We start from the raw sequence: 10513 nt of genomic DNA, 5'->3' as shown, positions 1-10513 counted from the left end.
GGGGTTACACATACAACTTCATATGGCCCACTCCACATTGATTTCAGCTTTCCGGGAAACAACCTTAGACGGGAGTTGAACAAGAGGACCAAATCACCAACTTTGAACTCCTTTCCACGAGCATATTTTTCATGAAGGTACTTCATCTTATCCTTGTACAATGACGAACTAGAGTATGCATGGAGCCGAAATTCATCAAGTTCATTGAGTTGTTCAACACGAAGATTGGCCGCAACATCCCAATCAAGATTAAGCTTCCTCAAGGCCCATATAGCCTTATGCTCCAATTCCACTGGTAGGTGACATGCTTTCCCAAACACCAACCGATACGGTGAGATACCAATTGGGGTCTTGTAAGCGGTCTGGTAGGCCCATAGAGCATCATCTAACTTTTTAGACCAATTGGTCCTATTAGCATTGACAGTTTTGGATAAAATGCTCTTGATCTCCCTGTCAGACACTTCAACCTGGCCACTTGCTTGAGGATGATAAGGTGTAGAGACTTTGTGGTCGATACCATACTTGGAAATCAAAGCATCAAAGACTCTATTACAAAAATGCGATCCACCATCACTAATGATTGCCCGGGGTGTACCAAACCTTGTGAAAATGCTCTTTTTAAGAAATGCCACCACACTCCTAGCTTCATTGTTGGGCAAGGCCACGGCCTCAACCCATTTTGACACATAATCCACTACTACAAGAATGTAAGTGTTCCCACACGAGCTAACAAAAGGGCCCATAAAATCAATACCCCATATATCAAAGATATCCACCTCAAGAATTGTGTTTAGAGGCATCTCATCTTTCTTGGAAATCCCTCCCGCTCGTTGACATTAATCACATCTTTTCACTAGATCACTTGCATCTTTGAACAAGCTTGGCCAATAGAAACCACAACTCAAAACCTTCAAAGCCGTCCTCACCCCTCCATGATGGCCACCATAGGGGGAAGAAGACAAGCCTCCAAAATCCTTAATTGCTCTCCCTACGGGACACACCTTCAAATCACACCATCCGTGCAAATCTTAAACAAGTACGGATCATCCTAGTAGAAATCCAAACTATCCCGTTTGAGCTTCTTCCTTTGGTTAGAAGAGAGCTCACACGGGACAATTCCAGTTACAATGAAATTGGCAATGTCCGCGAACCATGCCATGTCACACATTGACACGGAAAGAAGTTGCTCGTCGGGGAATGTATCATTTATCTCTAGGCCGTCACATGGCCTTCCTTCCTCTTCCAAGCGGGACAAATGGTTCGCAACTTGGTTCTCACTTCCCTTCCGGTCCACTATTTCTAAGTCAATCTCTTGAAGAAGTAACACACATCTCATCAATCTTGCCTTGGAATCTTTCTTGGTCATCAAATACCTAAGTGCGGCATGGTCAGTGTGCCCAATTACCTTGGCCCCCATAAGATAAGGCCTAAATTTTTCCATGGCAAATACAATGGCCAACAATTCCTTCTCTGTCACCGTGTAATTCCGTTGAGCTTCATTCATAGTCTTACTTGCATAGTACACGGGATGGAACATTTTGCTCACTCGATGGCCCAACACCGCCCCAACCGCAACTTCACTTGCATCGCACATTAGTTCGAAGGGCAAACTCCAATTGGGTGCGGTAATGATCGGGGTGGTGGTCAACTTGTGTTTTAGAAGTTCAAAGGCCTCCTTGCATTTTTCATCAAAAAAAAACTTAGCATCTTTCTCTAGAAACTTGCAAAAGGGATTTACAACCTTCGAGAAATCTTTGATAAACCGCCGGTAGAACCCGACATGCCCAAGGAAACTCCTCACCCCTTTGACAGAAGTGGGGGGAGGAAGCCTCTAAATCACCTTGATCTTAGCCTTGTCTACCTCAATCCCATGCCTGGAAATCTTGTGACCCAACACTATACCTTCTTCAACCATAAAATGGCATTTTTCCCAATTGAGAACGAGGTTAGTTTCTTCACATCGGGCCAAAACTCTATCAAAATTTCCCAAGCACCCTTCAAAGGAATCACCAACCACACTAAAATCATCCATAAAGACCTCCAAAATGTATTCCACCATGTCGGTGAAAATAGCCATCATGCAACGTTGGAAGGTCGTCGGAGCATTGCACAACCCGAATGGCATCCGGGAGAAAGCAAATGTACCATATGGGCATGTGAAAGTGGTATTCTCTTGGTCCTCCGGGGCAATTAAGATTTGATTATTGCCTGAATACCCATCCAAAAAGCAATAGAAAGCTCGCCCCGCAAGGCGATCAAGCATTTGATCGAGGAATGGCAAGGGAAAATGATCCTTGCGGATCACTTGTTTAGCTTCCGGTAGTCCATGCAAACTCTCCACCCAGTAACTGGTACAATTTGGGAATAACGTTCATTGTTTTCATTTGTCACCACAGTCATCCCACCTTTCTTCGGCACACATTGCACCGGAGAAGTCCATGAGCTATCAGAGATTGGATACACCATGCCCGCATCAAGCCACTTGATCACTTCTTTCTTCACCACCTCTTGCATTGCCTCATTGAGCCTCCTTTGATGTTCTAAGGAAGACCTTGCATCATCCTCCAAGATAATTTTGTGCATGCAAAATGCGGGGCTTATTCCCCGAATGTCTGCCAGAGTCCATCCAATTGCCCTTTTTCGCCTTTGAAGCACCGCCAAAGTGGCCTCAACCTGCATGTTAGTAAGGCAAGAAGAAAGAATAACTGGTAAAGTTGAATTAGGGCCCAAGAATTCATACCTGAGGTGTGGAGGAAGTGGCTTCAACTCCAACACTGGTGGCTCCTCAATTGATGGTTTTATGGTGGAGTTTTCCGATTTTCAATATCCAAAGACAATTTTCTCGGCTCATAGGAATAAGAGCCCATTCCATGTAATGAATTGACATACTCCACTCTGCTTGCATCATCATTGACATCTAGATTTAATAGCACTGCCTCAAGGGGATCCTCCACGTTGATCATAGAACTTGTGTCATCCACTATCACAGCTGTGACAATGTCCACAAAGGAGCACACCTCGGTGCTATTGGGTTGCTTCATGGATTTGCAAACATGGAAGACCACCTTTTCATCTCCCACTCGGAAAGGTAGCTCACCCGCTTCAACATAAACAATGCCTTCCCCTTGAAGGAATGTTCTCCCTAGATAATTGGGACTTCAAAGTCCACTTCACAATCCAAAATGACAAAGTCAGCCGGCAATATAACTTGTCCACCCGGACAAGCACATTCATCAATTCTGCCCAAAGGTCGCTTCATCGAACGGTCTGCATTGAAGTCTCATTGAGGTTGGCCTAGAGTTTCTCAATTCCAAAGTCTGAAGCGCTGAATAAGGCCATCAAATGTTATGCTAGCCCCCAAGTCACAAATGGCCTTGGCAAACTCCGCACTACCGATAGTGCAAGGGATAGTAAAAGTCCGGGGTCTTCAAAGTTCGGGCCATAAGACTGCACTATCGCATTGACTTGGTGAGTCATCTTTATTGTTTCACAATCCATGGAAGCTCTTCTTTGTGACCAAATCCTTCGTGAATTTGCATAGCCGGCATTTGTTCAAGTGCCTCCACCAAAGGCACATTGATTGTAAGCTTTTCATCATATATATGAACTTTTTGAATTGATTGTCAATCTTTTGCTTTGCTAACCGTTGAGATAAGGTGGAGGTGCCTAGGCAATGTGCTTTGACTTTGGGCACACCGGCTCGGCATGTCAATCAGTGTTCCTAGACAGGTTCACGACATCTTGAGTTTCCACCTCGGCCTCATCAATATCTATCCTCACTTCATTGTTCACATGTTTTAACCAACATCTTCAACAATCAAAGGACTCACATCTATCTTGGAACCCAACATCATCATCCAACTTATATTTTCTTTCAAGGCATTCACATCACCGCCTCTCCCACTTCTTGGTGTAACGCCATCACATGATTGTTCCACCTTTAGGGTTCACTACCGTGTCACTTGGTAAGCACCTTTAGGGGAGTATTCAACGATTGAGAATTTGGCCTAATTGCACCTCTAAATTCCGGATAGAGGTTAATTGTGGGAAGCCAATTGAGCATCGGAATCTTGGTTCTTCTTCATCATTTGTTCGAACATCATTTCTATTCTTCCCATATCATTACCCAAAAAACTAGATCCTGGAGAAGGGAACGGGGGTGGATTGTTCGGTTGTTGGTACATTGGGGGCCTTTGAAAGCCTTGCCCCCGATTGCCTTGGTTTCCATTGTTGTTCCAATTGCTTTGACTATTGTTGTTCCAATTGTTGTTATTACCATTCCAATGCCCTTGGTTGCCTTGATTGGTGTTCCCCCAATTACCGCCTTGGTTGTTGTTGTTCCAATTATCACCACCTTGTTGTTGATTGCCCCAATTACCTTGGGGTCGCCATTGTTGGTTTGAAGAGTTGCCTATATTGCCTTGATAGTTGTTAACATATTGTACCTCTTCATTTTGCTCATCATAGCCCTCATTTTGAAACCCATCACAATCATCATCAAATTGTTCGGAATTCCCTTGATTTTGTTTCCTTCTTTGCCTTCTCTTGTTGGTAAGCAAATTAACACTTTCCATAGCATTCACTTGGAGAGGGTTTTGGACTTGTTGCAACTGTGCCTTAGCCAGTTGGTTCATAGTAGTTGTCAACTCCGCTATAGCCCGCCCATGGTCGTGTAACTCCTTATGAAAATGAATAACCGTAGGGTCACCTTGGGGAACATTGGCTCTACTTTGCCATGCGGAAGATGTATCCGCCATCTCATCAAGAATCTCGCAAGCTTCGTCACAAGACAACTTCATAAAATACCCCCGGCCAATTGATTGACTATGCATTGATTTGTAGTATTGATGCCCCGATAGAAGGTTTGTTGAATCATCGCCTCGGTCATATCGTTGTTTGGGCATTCTTTCACCATTGTTCTAAACCGCTCCCAAATCTCATGCAAAGGTTCAGTTTGGTTCTTGCTTGAAAGCCAATATCTCATATCGAAGTGCCGCCATATGCCCGGGTGAGAAAAATTTAGCAATAAATTTATCCGCCAACTCATCCCAAGTTGTGATGGAATGATTGAGGAGTCTTTCTAACCAATCCAATGCCTTTCCTCGAAGTGAGAATGGGAAAAGTCTCAACCTAAGAGCATCTTCGGACACATTCGTCTGCTTGCTACCCCAACATGTATCCACGAACCCTTTTAGATGTTTGTAGGCATTTTGATCCGCAACTCCCGTGAAATACCCACGCTGCTCAAGTAAGGTCAACATCACATTAGTTATCTGAAAATTGCCCACCCGAATTCTGGGTGGGACAATAGCACTTGCATATCCTTGGTTCGGTAGCACCCGAGGAACCGCTCTTGGAGGTGGCGGAGGAGGGTCTGGAACTTTGTCATTAGCATTGTCCTGGCGGCATCGTCTTAGTCCGAGAGGTACAAGAGGCACCTCATCGTCTCCAATATCCTCAACCTCCTCCCCCGCAAGCACATTTCTATGAGGGTTGTTTGCATTTAAAGCCATTTTGGTACCTGTAGTAATCACACACACAAATTAGTAACAAAGAAGGAAAGAAGAACAACACACAAAACTAACTAAATAGATAGCCAAAACCGTTAGCTCCCTGGCAACAGCGCCAAAAAGTGATCGCTGCCAACTCCACACTACTATAAAGTAGGAAGAGAGGGTCGCAATAGCTTTTACCCGATATGAGGGACGGGATCGAATTCCTCAAAGAGCTAGAAATTGGAGTTGTGTATCTATCTAGACTAGAGTCGTGTAGTTGTTTTAAATGTCACTTCCAACATTTTTGGGTTTTTCAATTATAAACTACTATTATCAAACTACTAATTGAAACTAGATTATGCTATGAAATAATTGCTAAGGTTGTATCTAATGGGGAGAAAGGCACTAGGGTCGTGACATCACCTAGGTGGTTAATTGACGGGTAAATGTTACAAATGTTCGATTGACGTAATTGGGGCTTATGCTATAACCGTTGCACAATTTTACCCACTCTCACACCTTCCGGTTAGAGAGAGTGATTTTGCCCAATTGACTCTCTCGAGACCAAATGGGTAGGCAGATTAGATCAAGCACCTAGGGTTCAAGTAGGGTGATTACTCTCTCGAGGTTTAACCCGTTAATTGGGACTATCATTTGTAATGAGTCCATCTCAATTCCTTCTTGGGTCAATTTTGGAGACTTCTCTTTCTCAAAAAGAGTCAAATCCACAAAGCATAAATCAGTGTTTGCAACCACCAATTCATAGATTAAAACATAAAATCAACCCAAATAGCAAACACCCATAATCAATCTAACCCTAGATGGCAACACCCATCAATTACCCACATTAGGGTTGAGCCACAACCCTAGCTAATGGGTTTAGCTACTCATGCTTGAACAAGAAAATAGAGAAATAGATGAAGAACAAGACATATTAATTAAATACTAAATTAAAATACAAGAATCTATCGTTAATTTGAAGCTAAGATGCCAAAAATGGCTACAAATGATGTTCTCACAAGCGCATCTACGTTCTGGAATTAACTGATGACCTAAAAATGGTAAAATGTTCTATTTATAATAGGATGGAAAAACTGGACAAAAATACCCCTGCGGGGTCAGTGCGGGCCGCATGAAATGGACTGCGGCCGCGCTAGGCTCTTTGACTTCAATTCTGGGCTCTCTGAACTTGGGCTTCGCGGGCCGCGTAGAATGGGCCGCTGCTGCGGAGGCAGCTGGCGCGGTCCGCACAATCACGATCGTGGACCGCATGGCTTGGACTTGGCATAATTCCATCTCTCTGAATCTCTTATCCGCGGACCGCACAAAAAGGTACCGCGGTCGTGGAGCCTTTACCGCGGCCGCTTTGCCTGAAGCCCACTTTTGTCAACTCTCTGAACCATCTAGTGCGGCCGCATGCGACTTTGTGCGGTCCGCGCTAGGCTTGTTTGCCCTCAGTTTACTTGGTCTTTGATACTTGAGCAGGTTTCACTCCATTTGAGCCGATCCTTGACATTTCGTCACTTTGTCGATCAAACCTGCAATCAAGCACAACTTATGAGCCTTTTGGAACTATTTTGTAGCAATTTATATTCAAATCATAGGCAAGTAGGAGCATAAAACACGTTAAAATTCCTACTTATCAGATGTCCAAACCTTTTTTATCTTCGCTATTTGAATTTCCTTGACCATATATGCATTCAAATGGGGAAAGCTACTTTATTTGCATATACTTGCTTGTTTGTTATTTGGCTAATTCATATAGTTTAAGTTTGGCCGGGACCCACCATTGTGGACCGCTAGGGGTGCCTAACACCTTCCCCTTAAGGTTATTTCGAGCCCTTACCCTAATCTCTGGTAACACAAACTAGTTACATGAGTTGACTATTCTAGGTGCCCAAACGCACCATAATCCATTAGGTGGCGACTCTTCAAAAACCTAATTCCCAAAAGGAAACGAGTTGTTCCCCCCATAAATGTCGAAACCCGGACTCTGCGAGGAAAATCGGGGCGTGAAACCAGCGACCCCTTCTTCAAAAACACACACAAAGAAAAAGCCATCAGCGACCAGGACCCTTCAGCCGTTGCTTGATCTTCTTCAACCCTTGAACACCCTAAGCAACAACTTCTCCAAGAGAAAAGGTAGCTGTCGTCGCCCTTCAACCAAGAACCATCGTCCCTTTTTTCTGTTCCGTCGTCTCTCACCACCCAGAACTCATCGGCGAACAGCCACCATCTCCAACCAAAGACACCTTTCAACAGCAATTCCTCCAGCGACCCCTTTCTCTGAAACTCTTCACCCTTACACTAAAAACAAATCACTCCTCACCACTCACACACACGCACAACATCAGAAACGGAGAGTGAACGAAAGGGAGGAGGGGAACGTCCACTTCCCTCTAGGTTCTAATTTCATTATCAAGGAGGTTGTTCTTCCGTATTTTAAATTCCAGATTTGATTTGGACATTCTTATTACTCCATCGGGAAAGATTTTTACTGTTCAAGGACACTCAAATCCTTTTCTACTGAGGTGATCGGAGTTGGGTGTTGAAGATGTTTGAGGTCGTGGAATTCCCGTCTGCTATTCCGATTGTAGTCATTTTTCGGTTTGTTTTCTGAGTCGCAACTTTGGATTCGTCAATAGAAGGTCCAATTCTTTCTTTGTTACTCCATCCTTCTCAATATGATACGTGTTTACGATTTATATGGTTCTGACTTGTGTGATGTTCTTCTCTTTTGAAATGATTTGAAGTTGTCTCACTAAGACATCTTAGTGAATATTCAGAAGTCAAATTGCCCATTTTAATTAATCACAGTGATAGATAATAATGCGATTGGAAATCGAAGGAATACATAATTGGGTTTACTGTTAAGTGCTTTAATGTTTCTACTTCGTTATTACTAGTTACTTATTGAACGCTAGGAGCATGCTAGGCCGTCAACATTTGGGTAGGCAAATCTTTAGGGAGTTTATGTTTTCGTTTTGTCGAGGTGAGAGGTCGTTCCCTTAGTTGAATTTATCCGGGGAATGGCCCAAAGGATTTGTATATATTTTATTTTGGGGAATGCCCCGTAGTATTCTGTAATTGGAGTCCTTAGAACTTAAATTTTCCTTCTTTTTAATTTTCTTTTATTTAGGTGGGGACGACCTCGAGCCTCTTTTGTGTTTATTTTCCCTTGTTTTGATTTTACCTCAATTTGAATGTTTTAAAAGCAAACTGGATCATGTACGCAACCGTGAATTTTACGGGACTCAGGGAATGCCTAACACCTTATCACCGAGTCAAATGAACCCCCTTATCCGAATCTCTGGTGCAGACTTTAGGTTTGGAGTGTAAAGTGTTTTAAAAGGAAAAATTACTTTTAAAAACGGTGACCAGGCACACTGAAACCAATGTCACGTGGCAACTCTGAAAAATCCTTTGAACACAAGTTTTTATCACATAGTAATTGAAAACCCTTTTGTGCTTTACAAAATCACTTTTATATATTTTAAGAGGGGTTAGTAAGTTGAAAAAGGGGTATGACAGCTCTGGCGACTCCGCTGGGTAGTTGCAGGTTCGATCTCATACTGTGATGTTGTTGGCTTTTTAGAATATTCGGTTGAGGTTGTTATGTTTTTTATTTGCTTTATTTGATTTTATTGTGTTTGTGTTGTTTATTATATGTTAGTTGTTTATGTGTTTACAGTTTTCCCTTTATGTGTTACTGCTTTATAACTGTCATCATTTGCGCAACCATGGGTCTTCTTTCTACAATAAGTCTCGGAGTACGTATTGCGTACACAAACTCTTTATTGAGTCAACCTTATTTTAGGAGGGGGGCCGTCGGACGTATGAAGTGGGTGGAAAGCTTGAGCAGCCACCATCGACCATACGCTCCCCCGAATTGCCTTGTTAGTGAAGCCCAAAGTTAGGTCAGCCTTTAGGTCATTTTCTTATTTGCATCATGTCATTTGGACCTAGTAGGGCTCGGTCCCAGGCGTCGTGTCCCTTTGTAGGAAGCCTATCCAAATTGTCAAAATGGGCTCGTGGCTTAAAAAGACATTCAATCATTCCTATGTGATACATGTTGCATCATTGAGGGTAAAAAAGTCATTTGGCGGACTGATGTTTGGGAAAGAAGGGTGAAATATGAAGCAAGTAGGACCCAATTATATTTTTCTTTCACAACTTTTTCAAGAAAAGCCAAAAAAATATAAAACAAAAATGAGAAATCCAAAAAATATGTTGCACTTTCCCATCTTTTTCCAAAAATCAAAAAAAAAGGAGAAAAAAATTCCAATTTTTTTTTTTACATTTTCCATCATTTTTGAAAAAGACAGAAAAATATAGTTTTTCCAAATTAGTTGCACTTTTTTAATTCATTTCAGAATTCTATTCATGTTTGAAGTAGCAGAAGCTCGCGGCAAGAATGCGAGTCAACGGTCCGAGATGACCAACAGAAGTAGTCTCAATCCAGAATAAAAGAAAAGAAAAAAGAAGTGAATCCAAAACGCAGAAGCAGGTGAAAGATGTGAATTGCTCAAGACATGGTTGAAGTTATGAGCACTGCATGTCCGGTCTTGATCCAAAGAAGTCGTGGAAGAATGAATCAGCATCTACAGCTAGCAAGCATCAAGGTTCAAATCAAAAAGTCTGCATGAAGAGCCATTCAAGACTCAAGATCAAGCTTCAGTAGACTTGTAGATAGGGATCTTGTAACTCATAGCTGATAGGCTTGCTTAGTTCTTTTAGGATTTGATTTGATGTAATAATAGGACCGCGGACCGAAACCTCAACGGAATTGCACCTCAATCGGCTATCCACCTCGGTATACTCTATCACTGTCCCTTCTTCTAAACTACACGTGGCCTGATTCATTTATAGCCAAGGATATGTAGGCAGCTCAGATACCAGGGCTCGATCTCATTCTCCTTTCTTTTAGTTTTTGGTCTCTCTAAATAAGGGTCGGGTCAAAAAACATGTCTCGTCATTCTTGTCAGAAACTCTTCGTGTTTCCAGTCAAAGTAGGGCAT

Source organism: Nicotiana attenuata, unplaced genomic scaffold (assembly GCF_001879085.1).
Source record: "Nicotiana attenuata strain UT unplaced genomic scaffold, NIATTr2, whole genome shotgun sequence".
Taxonomy (NCBI): Eukaryota; Viridiplantae; Streptophyta; class Magnoliopsida; order Solanales; family Solanaceae; genus Nicotiana; species Nicotiana attenuata.
The sequence above is the reverse complement of the archived record's forward strand: the minus strand, read 5'-3'. Positions refer to the sequence as shown.